We start from the raw sequence: 20,522 nt of genomic DNA, 5'->3' as shown, positions 1-20,522 counted from the left end.
TTTCCACTGTCACCTCTACCAAAGACTTTAGGGAAGCCTCGTCCCTAAAAGCCTCGTCCACGTCCACTGAAACTTCCAATTCCACGGTATCTTCTGCCTCCACGTCTACTGTAGTCTCCACGACAATGTCCACCTCCATCACAATCTCCACCTTCACGATGGCTTTCATCTCCACTGTCACCATTGCCTCGACCTCCACGGTTTTTGCTACTGGTGGAAGATAAAATCAAAAGTTACATTTTAAAAGACACTTAGATTTCTATTTTTACTATTTACAAGCCCTTCATGATTATGTAACGAAACGATTTTGATCAGGCCTCAAAAAGTCAACAAAACCTTTGAAGCAATTAGTGTTTAGATCAAAGTTAGTTATTTTTTGTTCATTTGTCTTCACTGGTGCTTTTAATAGTTTAATAATTATGTCAAATAAATTCTTCAACTCTTTTTAAAAAAAGAAACAACTTCTTTGCAAATGTAGAATGTAAAAATTCCGATTCCAGATAAGCGGTGGAAGATGGATGGATGTTTTTGTCAGACTAATAGCCTCTACTTTGTTCATACAGCACAAGACAGATGGATAGAAGAGATAATACTGTGGTTTAATTGTGTTTTGAACATGTTTTGGATATCATTTACACCCTTTATGATATAAGACATGTAAAGAAAGAGACATGATGCAGTTTTTAAGTTAAAGGCCACTGGAACAAAGCAGTAATTAAAATATTTAAAAATCTTTCTGTGTATATATCATGTTACAACACCTCGAAGGATCTTGGCTTACAGACAGGTGTGCTTAATATCAAAATGTTTCACGATCAAAATAAACTTGCCATTTACAATTACAATTAAAAAAACGAACGAAAATAAATTAAAACGTTTCAATTGCATAATTACATTTTATTTTCCTAAGCCACAGCATAAGATGAAAGAACCTCATGTGGCTCCGGAGCTGCAGATTACCGACCCGACTTATAATTATGGTTCTGAATGGTCTCATGTGTTTAATACTGAATGTTCTGTTCCTCATTTACTCAAGATCTGGGTGATAAAACGTAAGGCTGGAATGTGAGACAGTTCAAACCAGAAACCATCCAACAGATAGCCAAACATGTCAAGATCATTCTGTAATGTCTGGTGGAGGAAATGTTTAGGAGTAGTATAGACTTTTTGTTCTCCAGTTATTGAGATCTGATCCCACTGAATGAACCCTCTGCAGAGTTCAGGACTCATTTCTCTCTTTCTGGTCAATAAACTTTGTGATTTCCTGAAGTCTAATGTCTTTGTCTTGTTCTGTTTCTACAATAAATGAACACACCGTCTTGGTTTTTGAGGACTGGAGTGTTCTGGTCTCCTAAATCCTGACAGTTATTCTGACAGTTCAATACTCACGTTTGGTCAGAGTTCCGGCTTTGAACTAAAGAGACACAGAAAAACAAGCAAAAACAGTAAAACAACTTAAAATTCATGTCTGATTCTCACTTAAAAATCTCATCAAACTAAAAGACATAGACTAACTATTGCGGACTAAATCCATGTCTAATAACAGAAAGACGGTACAGTGTTGGTGTTTCCCATCTGTCAACACTTCGTCTGTCCCCATCCTGACCGACTGATCACTGGCTCTTAGGTTGTAGTCCGTCATTAACCATGGTAAACTCTCTCTGTTGTTGTGGGTGTTAACAAATTACCACAGCTGTTTGAACACTGGTTGATCAACAGCTGGACTTACCACTGGTCATGATGAGGGTAACCAAGGCAAACAAAGTTACCACCCTCCACATAATAGCCGACAGAGGCATGTTGAGACCACCAACCTGGAACAAGAACACACTCTCTATAACTTCATTTCATCTAGAAGTCTGAGGAAAGATGACTTTCTATATAGAAGACTGATAGGCAAGAGACAGCAGGAGATCAAATGATATCCAGATAATAAATGATCCTCCAGAGTGAACAGACTTCATGCTGCCCAACAAAAACCCTTCTCTAGAATCCCAGTCAGCTTGTTGTCCAAGTATGTGTGAACATACTGTAACGGGATGGTGGGATCCAAATGGAACAACTGGTAAAGACTTCTCTAGTCCTTCAGGGGAACAGGAACCAGCAGGTAAGGAAGGTCAGGATCAGGAGAAGACAACAACAGATCAGTCTGGAGGTGAATGCTGGAAAGTCTGGTATTGATGGGTGGTTTAACTGCTGATGTGCAGCGTTTAAGTTGGCAGGTGATTGGAATCAGATGATGAAGTGGGTGGAGCGATCAGGTGAGTGACGACATCAGTGGAAAAGTACTGCAATTTTTCAACAATGCCCAGCGTGGTGGTGGGTGCTGGAAGTAGGGGATGCCTTTAAGCTGCAAAAACAGTCTTATTGAGTCTTGTTGTGTCCTGGGACTCCAGTGGCAGGCTTTTCGGAGCAAGAGTGGTCAACCTGGACTGAGGATATTGTTGAATGGTGGATATTGTTGGGTAACGGTTTGAGGATCTCCTCCATCCCACTATCATGTCTTCCATGGTAGAAGCAGAGGCTGAGGTGGACTTGTCCATCACCCAAGCAGAAGTCCTGAAGGTGTTTACCAAGCTCCTCAGTTGAAGAACACAAGAGGTGGATAAGATTTGCCTGGAGTACCTCACGTCTCTTCCCAGGGATTGTCTTGGGTGATGTGTCCTTTAACATCTCATAGGAGTCAGGGACAGTACCTCAATATTGGCAGACTGGGGTGGTGTTCCCCCTTTTCAAGAAAGGAGACCGGATGTTGTTCTACAACTACTGAGGGATCACACTCCTCAGGGGAAAGACTATTTCAGGGTAATGGAGAGGAGCATTAGACAGATAATGGTTCAGGAGGTACAATGCATCTTTTCAGCATAGCCTTTGATGATAAGGTCATTAGAGAAGTCTATGGAGACACCATGAGATGAGGAATCCCTCTGAATCCCTTTCTTAACGTCCAGTGGATTGACTTAAACAGCTTTGGAATCCCTCTGAAGTGTCTTCTTCAGGTGACGCCTACTGTCCAATGGTTTTCCTTTTAATTAACATGACAACATGGTGACAGGCTTCCACGTTCAATTCAGGGAAATGTGATTGAAACTGCTGCTGTCAAAGTTTGGGAAATCCACGCTTAATTCATTGATAATTACTCCAGTGCCTCATATTCCAACACAGCATTATGCTGATTGCATAAGGTCTTCAGCTTTGTGAATGACTGGTCATGGTTCAGGGACAGTACCTCCAGATTGGCAGACCGGGGTGTTGTTCCCACGTCTACTCCACTGCTCCACCAGGACCACCTGCTACCACCTCCACCAACACCATCTTCACTGCAGACCAGGTGACGTCAAGACTTTGTTCTCAGGAGGTGGCTGGACCGGATCACCTTGTCACACGCTGTGCTTCAACACAGCGTGTGACAAGGTGATGTCACACGCTAGCGCATACTCTTTCTAGACTACTTTACTACCTGAACAGTGATTTCTGCATTTTATTATATCAGTAAAAGTTGAAGTTTCTGATGATGTAACTTTCCAGAGTTGGAAACATCCTGTTGCGAGCGTCGGACACCAGGAACCAAAACCAGCAGGACGTCCATTACGGTGCCGACGCCATCCTGACCTGCATTACATAATGAGATCACAGTAGGGACTGAGCTCGTCTTCATCGGAGGAGCATTAATAAACTCAACAGAGTCCGCAGCAGAAACACAGCTGGACGGTGTGATGATGTTTCATTGTTCTTTAGACCATAGATTGGTTGTTGATTGCGTACATAAGCAAGGCTGGAAGGAAACTTAATAAACGTGCAAAGCGAAGCTTTGATTTCATCCTCTTCAGTTGAGTTGTGCCAATTTTTCCTGACGACAGCACAACAGCATTTAGAAAAGTTTTCACCCCCTGCTGTTTGCAAAAGGGGGACGTCACAAATATAAGAGTTTCCTTTTTGGCCGAAGCAGTCACTGTGTAAATGTCCTACTTTTTGCGTACCCCACATTCATTGGCTCTGGCTAAGTAGTACTTTTCTTTTTGTGACGCAATCCTTTCCTCACTTTCAGGCGGAGTTTGACTCAGAAATCGTTGTTTTCTGTGTCGTTCCTGCTGTTTGGACTCTGCTCAAAAACATGGAAATTGTTGGAACAGTTATGACACTGTAAAATTATGTTAGCTGGGAAGTCCATGTATAGTTATTTCTTCTCCTAACATAGCAGACACGTTACGCCGTATTGTTCACGTGATTCCTTCTGGCAGATGCACCGTGATTGGTTGGGCGCTGCGATCGGTTGGGCGCTTGATTGACAAGTAGTGGGTGGAGTTGGTGACAGCGTGAGAGGTGGGGAGATGAATCTTTGACCCAATGGGATCAATGTGGAGAACACTCCACACTGTTGTTCCAGCTCTTCTTGTGATGAAAATTTAATAGAGGAAACAATCTATTGGTAGTTAATGGATGACAAGAGTCCAACGGTCTTTTGAATGCTATTTATTCATCTTGTACCAAGAGGAACTTCAAGTCAGAGCACCAGGGCAGTCTGACAGGAAGTTTGAACGATGGTGTTGAACGATCCAGCAGCTCATCGGTCTCAGGAGCTGCTTCCACCTCCACTTCTATTATATGCTTAACGTACAATTCTTTTGGGGCTGTTGAGTCTACGCCAATGACAATCTCCACCTCCACAGTCTCCACTGCCACGTCGACCGATGTCTCCATCAGTGCCTCGACGTACACGGTATCTGCTACCGATGGGAGAGCGCCCTCTTTAGAAATCAAATAAAAAGAATCACATTTGTAGAGGCAGTTAGACTTCCATCCTTAGCATTTAAAAACCCTTCATGATTTTATAAGAAAGAAATATGGAATAAATCTCAAAACATAAAATCTTAGAAGCAATTTTTCTTTAAACTCAGTGTCTGAAACTTGTTCTGCTCCATATTAACTCAATACCACTGTTATGTCACAAGGTCTTTTTGTTCATTTGTCTTTACTGATGTAACAATTTCTTCAACACATTTTAGAATCGGTAACTGCTGCAACTTTATTGAAGAATTTAAAAACAGATTATTTCAATGTCATTTGATTTTTCTCCACACACTGATCATTTTCTAATTATTACATTGTTGTCATTAAGGTGATTATATTTGTCGCTTTTGTGGGGACGTGAAATCAGTAATAAGAGTTCAAATACTTCAGTCTGAATTGTGACTTTTCTGTTCTGGTCATTAGAAGCTAATTGATTCTGAAAAGACAAGTTAAATCATGTCAGAACACTGAAATCAGGGGTCGACAACCATTAACACTCAAAGGGCCGTTTGGACCTGATTTCCACAGTAAAGAAAAGAATGAAATCTAAAGTGACCAGAACTGTGCAGGTGGAGACAGGTGAACGGACTTGGGCTGATGGGGGGGGGGTGGAAATGTGTTCTTATTTTGAACATTTAAAATAACAATGAAACACATTGTGTTGAAGATTCAAATGAATTAAAAGATGACCTTAAATTATCCATGGAGCAAAATAAAACACTGTGAGTCATCATCCTTATGTAACCTTTGGAAAACAAATCAATATTTCAGTGAACAATAATAAATAAATATTTGAAAATGATCTGCATACATGTTTATTTTGCTGGTTAATGGGAATTCTACTCCTGCTGGTTTTCAGTGAGTCCAAAGTGGTACTAAAATGTTTAAAAATCTTTCTCTGTAAATGCCTGCAGCTTGTAGGTGTAGTCAATAGTCTGGAAATTATATTAACGTTTTACCGTCACAATGATTTTACAATTTGCAATTACACTTAGAAAAATGAACAAACACAACTAAAAAAACACCTCAAGTGGATATTTACATTTTTTACCCCAAGCCACACACAGATTAACGATGAAAGTCCTCAAATGGCTCCAGAGCCGCGGGACGCCGACCCCTGACTGAACTTTATGGTTCCACATTTTCTCATATGTTTCACTTTGAATGTTCTGATCCTTTTTCACTCAAGGTATGGATGACCAGATAGCAGAACATTCAAATAAATATTCAAATATGTCAGGATCATTCTGTAATGTCTGGAGGAGGAAATGTTTAGGAGATAAGATCCTCCCACAAAGACTAGAAGTTCTTAGAGAAGTCTAGACTCTCTGCTCTCCAATGATTGGAGAGTTGTAGTACCCTGAGTAAAATACTCACAAAAGATGATGGTTGTGGTGGCTTTGGACTGAAGACAGAGAAAAAATAAGACAAGACAGTAGGTCAGGTCAACTTATACTTCATGTCTGATTCCACACACAGCTGTTTGAACACTGGTTGATCAACTCCTGGACTTACCACTGGTCATGATGAGGGTAACCAAGGCAACCAAAGTTACCACCCTCCACATAACAGCTGACAGGAGCATTGTCAGACCACCAACCTGGAACAAGAACACACTCTCTATAACTTCATTTCATCTGGAAGTCTGAGGAAAGATGACTTTCTATGTAGAAGACTGATAGGAAAGAGACAGCAGGAGATCAAATGATATCCAGATAATAAATGATCCTCCAGAGTGAACAGACTTCATGCTGCCCAACGAAAACCCTTCTCTAGAATCCCAGTCAGCTTATTGTCCAAGCATGTGTGAACATACTGTAACAGGATGGTGGGATCCAAATGGAACAACTGGTAAAGACTTCTCTAGTCCTTCAGGGGAACAGGAACCAGCAGGTAAGGAAGGTCAGGATCAGGAGAAGACGACAATAGATCAGTCTGGAGGTGAATGCTGGAAAGTCTGGTATTGACGGGTGGTTTGACTGTTGATGAGCAGCGTTTGAGTTGGCAGGTGATTGGAATCAGATGATGAAGTGGGTGGAGCGATCAGTGCACAAAGGTCAGAGGGATATCGTCCATGTGCAGATTGTAAAGCCCTTTGAGACATTGTTTGTGAATCTGGGCTATATAAAAATAAATAAACTTGAAACTTGAAACTAGAACTGTGACGACATGAGTGGAAAAGTACTGAAGTTTTTAAACTATCCCCAGCCTGGTGGTGGGCACCGGAAGTAAGGGATGCCTTCAAGCTGAAAGAAAGTATTATTGAGTCTTCTTGAATCTCTGGACTCCAGAGGAATCTGGCAGGTACATGCAGGCCAGGTGTACCACGGCACAAGTGGTCATGGAGGCAGGAATTTGTGTTGCTGAGCTCGACTGAGGATTTTATTGGGCGGTGGAAGGAATACTTTGATGATCTCCTCCATCCCACTATCATGTCTTGTATGGCTGAAGCAGAGGCCGAGGTGGACTTGTCCATCCCCCGAGAAGAAGTCACCAAGGTGTTTACCAAGTTCCTCAGTGGCAGAACACCGGGGGTGGATCAGATTTGACCTGAGTACCTCAAGTCTCTGGAAGTGCAGGGATTGTCTTGGTTGATGTGTCTCTGAAAAAGCTCATGGCAGTCAAGGACAGTATGTCTGGATTGGCAGACTGGGGTGGTGTTTCCCCTTCCCAACAAAGGAGACCGGAGGGTGTGCTACAACTACTGAGGGATCACACTCCTCAGAGGAAAGACTATTCTAGGGTACTGGAGGGGAGCATTAGACAGAAACCTGTGGTTCGGGGGGTACAATGCACCCTTTCAACAAAGCCTTTGACAATTAGAGAAGTCTGTAGAGTCGGCATGAGATGAGGAATCCCTCTGAAGTGTCTTCTTCAGGTGAGACCTGCTGTTCAATGGGTTATCTTTCAATTAACATGGTAACATGGTGACAGGCTTCTATGTTCAATTCAGGGAAATGGGATTGAAACTGCTGCTGTCAAAGTTTGGGAAATCCACAACTGATAATTGAAGGATAACTTGGGTCTTCCCATAATCCACCCTGTCTCCACCGTCTCCTTCCAGTTGGTAATTCATGTTCCAACACAGCATTATCCTGATCGCAACAGGTCAACATTGTGAAAGACTGGTCATAGTTCCAAGGCCTAAGGCAAATGAAGGTGTTTTATTGTTTGACACGTCTCTGTAACATCTCAGGGACCGCAGCTCTGCATTGGCAGACCGGGGTGTTGTTCCCTCATCTACTTCACTGCTCCACCAGGACCACCTGCTACCACCTCCACCAACACCATCTTCACTGCAGACCAGGTGAGGTCAAGACTTTGTTCTCAGAAGGTGGTTGGACCGGACCAAGTTTCCCCCAGACTCCTTTGGGCTGTGCTGCTGAACTGGGTGAAGGAGGTGGTGGGAAACTACAAGTACCTGGGAGTTGTCCCCCAAGTGGACCTCCTGCTGTCTGTTCTGTTGTACCCTTTGTACTTTCTAGTTGTTTGTTTGAACCGTTCTCCTTAGTTGAGTCTTTCTTTCGACTAGTACAGTATACAGTAATCCCTCATTGGTGGTTAATGCGTTCTGGGACTACCTGCAAAAACGAAATATAGCGACAAACTATTTATTTTATTATTTAGGGTAATTCAAACATTTCTGAACCCCCCCCATACTGATATTAAACCACCTTCTATCTGTAGTACCTTTTCGTTCACTCTGATAGACTGTTTAAAGCACTTTGGAGCGTTTCTTTAATACACGGAAGTGCGTTGCCTTCAGTGAGTCTTGGAACGCAACCCACTTCCGGATGCTACCAGCCAATAGCATGCGCGTACGCTATCACGTAGCTACCTACTAAAAATTTGTGATGTAGTGAAGCTGTGCATCTTGAAGCACGAATACACGAGGGACTACTTTATAATACAAGAGGATAAATCTCTGACCCAATGGGATCAATGTGCTGCTTCCTTCTGTGGAGAAAACTCCATCCAGACCAGCGTCATCAGAGATGAAGTCCAGAAGCTCTCACAGTTCTTTAGAGATCATTTCATTAACTCTTTGACGTCTGTTCTTTGTTGTTGTTCCAGTTCTTCTTCAAAAGGAAATTTCATAGAAGTAACAATCTATTGGTAGTTAAAGGATGACAAGAGTCCAACAGTCTTTTGGATGCTATTTATTTATCTTCTACCAAGAGGAACTACAAATCAGAGTACCAGAGCAGTCTGAAAGCAAGTTGTGAGAACAAAGACCAACGAAGTGTAATGATGGTGTCGATTGAACCAGCAGCTCATCGGTCTCAGGAGCTGCTTCCACCTCCACTTCTATTATGGCCTTAGCGTCCAAATCTACGTTTAAGGTAGCCGAGAAATCCACTACAATCTTCACCTCCATTACAGTCTGCACTCTCACGTCCATTAAAACTTCCTTTGGAGCGGTAGAGTTTACCCCAAAAACAATCTCCACCTCCACAGTCTCCACTGTCACTTCGACCGACGTCTCTGTCAGAGGCTCTATCTATGCGGGATCTTCTATCGATGGAAGAGATCCCTCTTTAGAAATAAAATAAAGAAAATACATTTTAAAAGGCAGTTGGATTTCTACTTTTACCAAACTGTATATAAACCCTTCATGATTTTATAAGAAATTTGGATTAAATCTCAAAATTTCATAAAATCTTGAAGAAATTTCTGGTTCGATCAAAGTAACCAGGAACTCGGTGTCTGAAACTTGTCCTGCTCCATATTTCCTCCAAGTTCTATCTGCTTCATTTGTCTTCACTGATGTTTTATTTAAAGTTTAATGACTAACATAGTTTCTTCAACACATTTTAGAAAACAGTAACAGCTGCAACTCCATTAAAGAATATATTCATGATTATTTCAATGTCATGTATCGATTTTTCTCAACACACTGATCACTTTCTAATTATTACATTCTTGTCATTAGAGGTACTCTTGTCACTTTTGTGGGGACGCGAAATCAGTTATAAGAGTTCAAATGCTTCAGTCTGAAATATGACTTTTCTGTTCTGGTCATTAGAAGCTAATCGATTCTGAAAAAACAAGTTAAATCATGTCAGAACACTGAAATCAGGAGTCGACAACCATTAACACTCAAAGAGCCGTTTGGACCTGGTTTCCACAGTAAAGTGAACAGAACTGTGTTTTGGACACCAGAGAAATAAACCAAGAGCAGGAAGTGGAGAGGAGGACGAGTCTCCAACAAGGAGACAAAGGCTGAGCCTGCAGGAGGGGCTGATATGTAGGTCTGGTTAGGATGAGCTGCAGCTGTGGAGACAGGTGAACGGAGTTGGGCTGATGGGGGGGTGGAGAGCAAAAACACTGAGGGAATGTGGAAAATTTAAAATAACAATGAAACACATTGTGTTGAAGATTCAAATGAATCAAAAAGATGAACTTAAGTTATCCACGGAGCAAACAAAAAACACAGCGAGTCGTCATCCTCATATAACCTTTGGGCTTTTGGAGCGTGTGGGAGAACCTTGACCTGAATTTAAGAAAATAATTGAAAACAAAGCACTATTTTAATGAACAATGAAGAATAAATATTTGAAAACTATTAGTTTATTTTGCTGGTTAATGGGAATTCTGCTCCTGCTGGTTTTCAGTGAGTTTGATGCACAGTTTGATCCACAAAGAATAATAACATTTTATTTTATATTATTGTATTTTCCGGACTATAATCTGCTAGTTTTTTCCTCTTCACCCATCTGTGTGAGACAGGAGGAGGAAGAAGAGCCTTCTGTAGTCTGATTGTGTTTTGAACAGATATTTTGGACATCATTCACACCCCTTATGATGGAAAACGTGAAGAAAGAGACATGATGCAGCTTTTAACTTAAAGACAATCGATCTGGTTGTTGAAGTGGGAAAGTTGCTGCACATAAGGTTGGTATCACTGTGTTACAGACACTGTTGGGGAAAAAATGGTGCTAAAATGTTTAAAAATCCTGCAGTGGTTACGTCACCTCGACGCCTGCGGCTTCTAGGTGCTCTCAATAGTCTAGAGATTATGCTAATGTCTTGAGATCACAATGAGGTTACAATGTACAATTACAATTAGAAAAATGATCAAACACAACTAAAAAAACACTTCAAGTGGATATTTACATTTTATGGCTCCAGAGCCATGGGACGACGACCCCTGGCTGACCTTTATGGGTCTGAATTTTCTCAAGTTTAACACTGAATGTTCCTTGTGATTATGTGAAATCTGACGTCTTTGTCTTGATCTGTTTCTAGAATAGATGAACACACAGTCTGTGTGTCTGAGGATACGTACGACAGTTATGTTAATAGTACAATACTCACTCATAGCGATGGTGCTGGCTTTGGACTGAAGAGACACAGAAAAATAAAAACCAGTAAGAGCTTAAACTTTTACACAACTTATACTTCATGTCTGATTCCACACACAGCTGTTTGAACACTGGTTGATCAACTCTTGGACTTACCACTGGTCATGATGAGGGTAACCAAGGCAACCAAAGTTACCACCCTCCACATAACTGCCAACAGACGCATGTTCAGACCACCAACCTGGAACAAGAACACACTCTCTATAACTTCATTTCCAGTCAGTTTGTTGTCCAAGTATGTGTGAACATACTGTAACGGGACGGTGGGATCCAAACGGAACAACTGGTAAAGACTTCTCTAGTCCTTCAGGGGAACAGGAACCAGCAGGTAAGGAAGGTCAGGATCAGGAGAAGACGACAACAGATCAGTCTGGAGGTGAATGCTGGAGTGTCTGGTATTGACGGGTGGTTTGACTGTTGATGAGCAGCGTTTGAGTTGGCAGGTGATTGGAATCAGATGATGAAGTGGGTGGAGCGATCAGAACTGTGACGACATGAGTGGAAAAGTACCACAGGTTCAACAGTCCCCATTGGGTGCTGGAAGTAGGGGATTCCTTTAAGCTGAAAACAGAATCTTGTTCAGTCTTGTTGTATCTTGGGACTCCGGAGGCAGCTCACAGGTATTCTGGGACACGAGTGGTTTTGGAGGCAGAAACTCGTATTGCTGACCTCGACTGAGGATATTGTTGGGTAGTGGAAGGAATACATCGAGGATCTCCTCCATCCCATCATCATGTCTTCCATGGCTGAAGCAGAGGCCGAGGTGGACTTGTCCATCACTCGAGCAGAAGTCACCAAGGTGTTTACCGGGTTCCTCAGTGGCAGAACACCGGGGGTGGATCAGATTTGCCTGAGTACCTCAAGTCTCTGGAAGTGCAGGGGTTGTCTTGGTTGAAGCGTCTCTAGAACATCCCATAGCAGTCAGGGACAGCACCTCTGGATTGGCTGACTGGGGTGGTGTTAACCCTTCTACTGCACTGCCCCACCAGAACTACCTGCTACCACCTCCACCAACACCATCTTCACTGCAGACCAGGTGACTTCAACACTTTGATCTCAGAAGGTGGTTGGACCAGAGCAGGTTTCTCCCAGAATCCTTTGGGTCTGTGCTGCTGAACTGGGTGAAGGAGGTGGTGGGAAACTACAAGTACCTGGGAGTTGTCCCCCAAGTGGACCTCCTGCTGTCTGTTCTGTTATACCCTTTGTACTTTCTAGTTGTTTGTTTGAACCGTTCTCCTTAGTTGAGTCTTTCTTTAGACTTGTTGTGTAGTATATGTCCAGTCCTGTATTGTCAGTGTTTTCCTCTTGTGTATTTATCTAGTATTTATCTATGTGCATTTATGTCTGTGAGCAGAGGATATACAAAATCTCCTCCAGGATTAATAAAGTATCTATCTGTCCAATTACTTCTCTGATTTTCTCTCAGGTTGGTTCATGATTTCTGTCCTTTTCTTTTGGACAAATGTGACGTCTAGTTGGATGTTTTTGAGTCATTTTAAACAGGAAATCCATTTCCTCTAAACTTCCTGTAAAGATATCATCTCAGAATGACCAACCCTCAATCAGAATGGTGTCCCCAACAAGTTCATCGTTCTTCATGGTTCCTACATACAATATGAGGCAGGAGGCTAAGATGAATGACAGAGATCCCTCTATGGAGCAAACAAGTGATAGAATATGGAAACCTTCTGGTGCATAACAGATTAAAGACAGAGACGGACTTTTGGGGAATATAATAATATACAATGATGAATCTCTGACCCAATGGGATCAATGTGCTGCTTTCTTCTGTGGAGAAACCTCCATCCAGACCAGCGTCATCAGAGATGAAGTCCAGAAGCTCTCAGAGTTCTTTAGAGATCATTTCATTAACTCCTTGATGTCTGTTCTTTGTTGTTGTTCCAGTTTTTCATGTGGTGGAAATTAATAGAGGAAACCATCTATTGGTAGTTAATGGATGACAAGAGTCCAACGGTCTTTTGAATGCTATTTATTCATCTTCTACCAAGAGGAACTACAAGTCAGAGCACCAGAGCAGTCTGAGATGAAGTTTGAATGATGATGCTGAACGATCCAGCAGCTCATCGGTCTCAGGAGCTGCTTCCACCTCCACTTCTATTATGGCCTTAGCGTCCACGTGTTTCGTAGCCTCCGTATCTACAATCTCCACCTCCACAGTCTCCACTGCCACGTCGACGAACGTCTCCCTCAGAGCCTCTAAGTCCGCGGTATCTGCCAACGGTGGAGCGCACTCTTTAGAAATCAAATAAAAAGAATTACATGTTAAAAGGCAGTTATATTTCTATCTTTACCATTTAAAAACCCTTCATGATTTTATAAGAACATTAACATGAACTCAGTGTCTGAAACTTGTTCTGCTCCATATTTACTCAATTCTGATTCACTTCTGTTATTCCACAAGTTGTTTTTTGTTCGTCTTTTCTGATGTTTTATATAAAGTTTAATGACTAACATAATTTCTTCAAAACATTTTAAAAATGGTAACTGCTGCAACTCCATTATAGAATATAAAAACTGATTTTAATTTCATCTATTCATTTATCAACACACTGATCAGTTTCTAATTATTACATTCTTGTCATTAGAGGTACTCTTGTCACTTTTGTGCGGACGTGAAATCAGTTATAAGAGTTCAAATGCTTCAGTCTGAAATATGACTTTTCTGTTCTGGTCATTAGAAGCTAATCGATTCTGAAAAGACAAGTTAAATCATGTCAGAACACTGAAATCAGGGGTCGACAACCATTAACACTCAGAGCCGTTTGGACCTGGTTTCCACAGTAAAGTGAACAGAACTGTGTTTTGGACACCAGAGAAATAAACCAAGAGCAGGAAGTGGAGAGGAGGACGAGTCTCCAACAAGGAGACAAAGGCTGAGCCTGCAGGAGGGGCTGATATGTAGGTCTGGTTAGGATGAGCTGCAGCTGTGGAGACAGGTGAACGGAGTTGGGCTGATGGGGGGGTGGAGAGCAAAAACACTGAGGGAATGTGGAAAATTTAAAATAACAATGAAACACATTGTGTTGAAGATTCAAATGAATCAAAAAGATGAACTTAAATTATCCACGGAGCAAACAAAAAACACAGCGAGTCGTCATCCTCATATAACCTGTGGGCTTTTGGAGCGTGTGGGAGAACCTTGACCTGAATTTAAGAAAATAATTGAAAACAAAGCACTATTTTAATGAACAATGAAGAATAAATATTTGAAAATTATTAGTTTATTTTGCTGGTTAATGGGAATTCTGCTCCTGCTGGTTTTCAGTGAGTTTGATGCACAGTTTGATCCACAAAGAATAATAACATTTTATTTTATATTATTGAATTTTCCGGACTATAAGCTGCTAGTTTTTTCCTCTTCACCCATCTGTGTGAGACAGGAGGAAGAAGAAGAGCCTTCTGTAGTCTGATTGTGTTTTGAACAGATATTTTGGACATCATTCACACCCCTTATGATGGAAAACATGAAGAAAGAGACATGATGCAGTTTTTAAGTTAAAGACAATCGATCTGGTTGTTGAAGTGGGAAAGTTGCTGCACATAAGGTTGGTATCACTGTGTTACAGACACTGTTGGGGAAAAAATGGTGCTAAAATGTTTAAAAGTCCTGCAGTGGTTACGTCACCTCGACGCCTGCGGCTTCTAGGTGCTCTCAATAGTCTAGAGATTATGCTGATGTCTTGAGATCACAATGAGGTTACAATGTACAATTACAATTAGAAAAATGATCAAACACAACTAAAAAAACACTTCAAGTGGATATTTACATTTTATGGCTCCAGAGCCATGGGACGACGACCCCTGGCTGACCTTTATGGGTCTGAATTTTCTCATGTTTAACACTGAATGTCCCTTGTGATTATGTGAAATCTGACGTCTTTGTCTTGATCTGTTTCTAGAATAGATGAACACACAGTCTGTGTGTCTGAGGATACGTACGACAGTTATGTTAACAGTAGAATACTCACTCATAGCGATGGTGCTGGCTTTGGACTGAAGAGACACAGAAAAATAAAAACCAGTAAGAGCTTAAACTTTTACACAACTTATACTTCATGTCTGACTCCACACACAGCTGTTTGAACACTGGTTGATCAACTCTTGGACTTACCACTGGTCATGATGAGGGTAACCAAGGCAACCAAAGTTACCACCCTCCACATAACTGCCAACAGACGCATGTTCAGACCACCAACCTGGAACAAGAACACACTCTCTATAACTTCATTTCCAGTCAGCTTGTTGTCCAAGTATGTGTGAACATACTGTAACGGGACGGTGGGATCCTAATGGAACAACTGGTAAAGACTTCTCTAGTCCTTCAGGGGAACAGGAACCAGCAGGTAAGGAAGGTCAGGATCAGGAGAAGACGACAACAGATCAGTCTGGAGGTGAATGCTGGAGTGTCTGGTATTGATGGGCGGTTTGACTGTTGATGAGCAGCGTTTGAGTTGGCAGGTGATTGGAATCAGATGATAAAGTGGGTGGAGCGATCAGAACTGTGACGACATGAGTGGAAAAGTACCACAGGTTCAACAGTCCCCATTGGGTGCTGGAAGTAGGGGATTCCTTCAAGCTGAAAACAGAATCTTGTTCAGTCTTGTTGTATCTTGGGACTCCGGAGGCAGCTCACAGGTATTCTGGGACACGAGTGGTTTTGGAGGCAGAAACTCGTATCGCTGACCTCGACTGAGGATATTGTTGGGTAGTGGAAGGAATACATTGAGGATCTCCTCCATCCCATCATCATGTCTTCCATGGCTGAAGCAGAGGCTGAGGTGGACTTGTCCATCACTCGAGCAGAAGTCACCAAGGTGTTTACCAGGTTCCTCAGTGGCAGAACACCGGGGGTGGATCAGATTTTCCTGAGTACCTCAAGTCTCTGAAAGTGCAGGGATTGTCTTGGTTGAAGCGTCTCTAGAACATCCCATAGCAGTCAGGGACAGCACCTCTGGATTGGCAGACTGGGGTGGTGTTAACCCTTCTACTGCACTGCCCCACCAGAACTACCTGCTACCACCTCCACCAACACCATCTTCACTGCAGACCAGGTGACGTCAACACTTCGATCTCAGAAGGTGGTTGGACCAGAGCAGGTTTCTATCTATCTGTCCAATTACTTCTCTGATTTTCTCTCAGCTTGGTTCATGATTTCTGTCCTTTCCTTTTGGACAAATGTGACGTCTAGTTGGATATTTTTTAAGTCATTTTAAACAGGAAATCCATTTCCTCTAAACTTCCTGTAAAGATATTATCTCAGAATGACCAACCCTCAATCAGAATGGTGTCCCCAACAAGTTCATCGTTCTTCATGGTTCCTACATACAATATGAGGCAGGAGGCCAAGATGAATGACATAAATATATGGAGCAAAATAGTGATTGAACCTGTTATGTACCCTCTGGTCCATAACAGATTAAAGATAGAGACGGGACTTTTGGGGAATATAAGAATATAAGATGAGGACTCTTTGACTCAATGGGATCAATGTGCTGCTTTCTTCTGTGGAGAAACCTCCATCCAGACCAGCGTCATCAGAGATGAAGTCCAGAAGCTCTCACAGTTCTTTAGAGATCATTTCATTAACTCCTTTTGGAGTTAAGGCTTTTTGAGTCATTTTAAACAGGAAATCCATTTCCTCTAAACTTCCTGTAAAGATATCATCTCAGAATGACCAACCCTCAATCAGACGAGTGTCCCCAACAAGTTCATTGTTCTTCATGGTTCCTACATACAATATGAGGCAGGAGGCTAAGATGAATGACAGAGATCCCTCTGTGGAGGAAATAAGTGATAGAATATGGAAACCTTCTGGTGCATAACAGATTAAAGACAGGGACGGACTTTTGGGGAATATAATAATATACAATGATGATTCTCTGACCCAATGGGATCAATGTGCTGCTTCCTTCTGTGGAGAAACCTCCATCCAGACCAGCGTCATCAGAGATGAAGTCCAGAAGCTCTCAGAGTTCTTTCGAGATCATTTTCATGAACTCTCTGACGACTGTTTGTTTGTTATTCCAGTTCTTCATGTGATGGAGATTTAATAAAGGAAACAATCTATTGGTAGTTAATGGATGACAAGAGTCCAACAGTCTTTTGGATGTTATTTATTCATCTTGTACCAAGAGAAACTACCAATCAGAGCACCAGAGCAGTCTGAGAGGAAGTTTGAAGAACGAAGACCAACAGGGTGTCATGATGGTGAAAAATGTCTCCATGACATCGTCACCTCCTGTCGGGCCAACCAGTAGCTCAGAGGTCTCAGGACCGGCCTCCACCTCCTCCTCCTCCTCCTCTTCTTCCTCCTCCTCTTCCTCTTCTTCCTCCTCCTCCTCTTCCATATCCATATCCACCTCCTCCTCCTCCAAATCCACCTCCACCTCCTCCAAATCCACCTCCACCACCTCCTCCTATTCCACATCTACCTCCTCCTCTTCCATGTCCTTCTCCTCCTCCTCCTCCTCCTCTTCCACTTCCAATGCCACCTTCATCTAAGTCTCCACTCTGACCTTGACTGACACCATTCAAGAAGCCTCCATAGTAGTCAATACTGGTGGAAGACTTCCATCTATTCAATTCAAATAAAAAAATACACTTTAAAAGACGCTCAGATGTATTATTTTTACATTTTACAAGCCATTCATGAATTCCTCAGTCATGTATTTCGATCAGAACGTAAAATGTTCAAACAATTTGTTTAGATCAGAGTAAACATGAACTCAGTATCTGAAACTTGCTCTGCTTCATATTTGCTCAGCTCTGCTTCTGCTGTTTCACAAGTTCTTTTTGTTCATCTTCTGTCTTCACTGATGTTTTATCTGAAGTTTAATAATTGTAACATAACTTCTTCAACACATTTCAGAAATAGAAACCGCTTCAACTTCGTTACACGACTTATAGGATGTAAAAACTGAAGATTTCAGTTTCATTTATTGATCAGTTTCTAATTATTACGTTCTTGTCTCTGAAATCAGTTTTAAGAATAAAATGCTTCAGTCTGAAATGTGATTTTTCTGTCCTGGAGTCAGAACACTTAAATCAGGGATGAGGCAGCCATCAACACTCAAAGAGCCGCTTGGATCAGAAGAGAAAACACTGGGAAACGTTTTGAGCTCTGAAGTGAACAGAACAGAGAAATAAACCAAGAGCAGGAAGTGGAGAGGAGGACGAGTCTCCAGCGACGAGACAAAGGCTGAGCCTGCAGGAGGGGCTGATATGTAGGTCTGATTAGGATGAGCTGCAGCTGTGGAGACAGGTGAACGGAGTTGGGCTGATGGGGGGGTGGAGAGCAAAAACACTGAGGGGGGGGGGGCTGTGTATAGTGTGTTTTAATTTAACATTTAGTATAAACAACTATAGTGTGTTGCTGATGACATCCATGAAGCGCTCCAGAGAAAATTAAAACTTATTTAAGTAATGAACACATTTGGATTTTCTTAACATAATAACTTCAAACACACCAAGTTGAAGTCAAATGACTTCAAAAGAACAAATTATCCACGTAGAAAACAAAAAATACAGTTTATACTCCTTATATACTGTATATATGCATATATATTACATATATGCATATATAAAACTCCAAGGTGCGCACACACACACACCTTGGAGTTTTTGGAGTGACCTGAATTTCAAAAATTCAGGTCACTTTATTTCAATTTATTTCAAAAATAAATAGAAGACAAAGTTCTATTTCACTGAACAATGAAAATAAATATTTAAAAATCATTTGCATACATGTTTATTTTACCTGGTTCATGGGAATTCTGCTCCTACCAGTTTTCAGCCAATGCGATGCATATTTTGAGCAATGAAAAAAAATTAATCTAATTTTATTTTAATGTTTTATGATCACAATAATTTTCCAATTTAAAATTACAACAGAAAATGAACAAACCCAAATTTAACAGATTTCAATTGGACATTTACGCCCCCCTCCCTTATGCTACACGGAGCCACCGCGTAAGGATGAAGGAGCCACATGTGGCTCCAGAGCCGCGGGTTGATGACCCCCGACTGAGGACACGTCTTTATGACTCCAATAAGGAAAAAAACAGAAGAACAAATATTCAAGTGTCAACATGGAGCGTTTATGTGTTGGAAAATACCGGGCTACGTGTGGACATGACCTGAAACTAATGTTTGAAATTTCCTCATGTTTCTTCATGAGAGTTTTGGTCTCCTCAACCCTGACATTTATTCTGACAGTAAAATACTCACGCATGGGGAGGGGGTCGGCTTTGGACTAAAGAGACACAGAAAAATCAGAAATTAATCATGTTTAACAGCTGTTTGAACACTGGCTGATCAACTCCTGGACTTACCACTGGTCATGATGAGGGTAACCAAGGCAACCAAAGTTACCACCCTCCACATAACTGCCAACAGACGCATGTTCAGACCACCAACCTGGAACAAGAACACACTCTCTATAACTTCATTTCCAGTCAGCTTGTTGTCCAAGTATGTGTGAACATACTGTAACGGGACGGTGGGATCCAAACGGAACAACTGGTAAAGACTTCTCTAGTCCTTCAGGGGAACAGGAACCAGCAGGTAAGGAAGGTCAGGATCAGGAGAAGACGACAACAGATCAGTCTGGAGGTGAATGCTGGAGTGTCTGGTATTGACGGGTGGTTTGACTGTTGATGAGCAGCGTTTGAGTTGGCAGGTGATTGGAATCAGATGATGAAGTGGGTGGAGCGATCAGAACTGTGACGACATGAGTGGAAAAGTACCACAGGTTCAACAGTCCCCATTGGGTGCTGGAAGTAGGAGATTCCTTTAAGCTGAAAACAGAATCTTGTTCAGTCTTGTTGTATCTTGGGACTCCGGAGGCAGCTCACAGGTATTCTGGGACACGAGTGGTTTTGGAGGCAGAAACTCGTATTGCTGACCTCGACTGAGGATATTGTTGGGTAGTGGAAGGAATACATCGAGGATCTCCTCCATCCCATCATCATGTCTTCCATGGCTGAAGCAGAGGCTGAGGTGGACTTGTCCATCACTCGAGCAGAAGTCACCAAGGTGTTTACCGGGTTCCTCAGTGGCAGAACACCGGGGGTGGATCAGATTGGACCTGAGTACCTCAAGTCTCTGGAAGTGCAGGGGTTGTCTTGGTTGAAGCGTCTCTAGAACATCCCATAGCAGTCAGGGACAGCACCTCTGGATTGGCTGACTGGGGTGGTGTTAACCCTTCTACTGCACTGCCCCACCAGAACTACCTGCTACCACCTCCACCAACACCATCTTCACTGCAGACCAGGTGACGTCAACACTTCGATCTCAGAAGGTGGTTGGACCAGAGCAGGTTTCTCCCAGAATCCTTTGGGTCTGTGC

General features: G+C 42.1%; 3 long non-coding RNA genes across 3 annotated transcripts; all 3 read right to left on the bottom strand.

Moving 5' to 3' along the window:
* Window positions 1-8,935: 8,935 nt before the first annotated feature.
* Window positions 8,936-11,556, bottom strand: LOC137606718 (uncharacterized). The gene is made up of 4 exons (XR_011037908.1): window positions 11,408-11,556; window positions 11,253-11,337; window positions 11,110-11,134; window positions 8,936-9,327 (listed from the first exon to the last, which is right to left on the bottom strand). It is a non-coding gene; the product is annotated as an uncharacterized lncRNA (long non-coding RNA).
* Window positions 11,557-13,138: 1,582 nt separating this feature from the next.
* LOC137606734 (uncharacterized) lies at window positions 13,139-15,594 on the bottom strand. The gene is made up of 4 exons (XR_011037913.1): window positions 15,444-15,594; window positions 15,289-15,373; window positions 15,146-15,170; window positions 13,139-13,409 (listed from the first exon to the last, which is right to left on the bottom strand). It is a non-coding gene; the product is annotated as an uncharacterized lncRNA (long non-coding RNA).
* A 2,025-nt stretch (window positions 15,595-17,619) lies between these two features.
* On the bottom strand, window positions 17,620-19,847 carry LOC137605855 (uncharacterized). The gene is made up of 4 exons (XR_011037799.1): window positions 19,663-19,847; window positions 19,508-19,592; window positions 19,404-19,428; window positions 17,620-17,751 (listed from the first exon to the last, which is right to left on the bottom strand). It is a non-coding gene; the product is annotated as an uncharacterized lncRNA (long non-coding RNA).
* Between the last annotated feature and the right edge of the window lie 675 nt (window positions 19,848-20,522).

The sequence above is a fragment of the Antennarius striatus genome, chromosome 13 (genome assembly GCF_040054535.1).
Source record: "Antennarius striatus isolate MH-2024 chromosome 13, ASM4005453v1, whole genome shotgun sequence".
NCBI lineage: Eukaryota > Metazoa > Chordata > Actinopteri > Lophiiformes > Antennariidae > Antennarius > Antennarius striatus.
The sequence above is the reverse complement of the archived record's forward strand: the minus strand, read 5'-3'. Positions and strand labels throughout refer to the sequence as shown.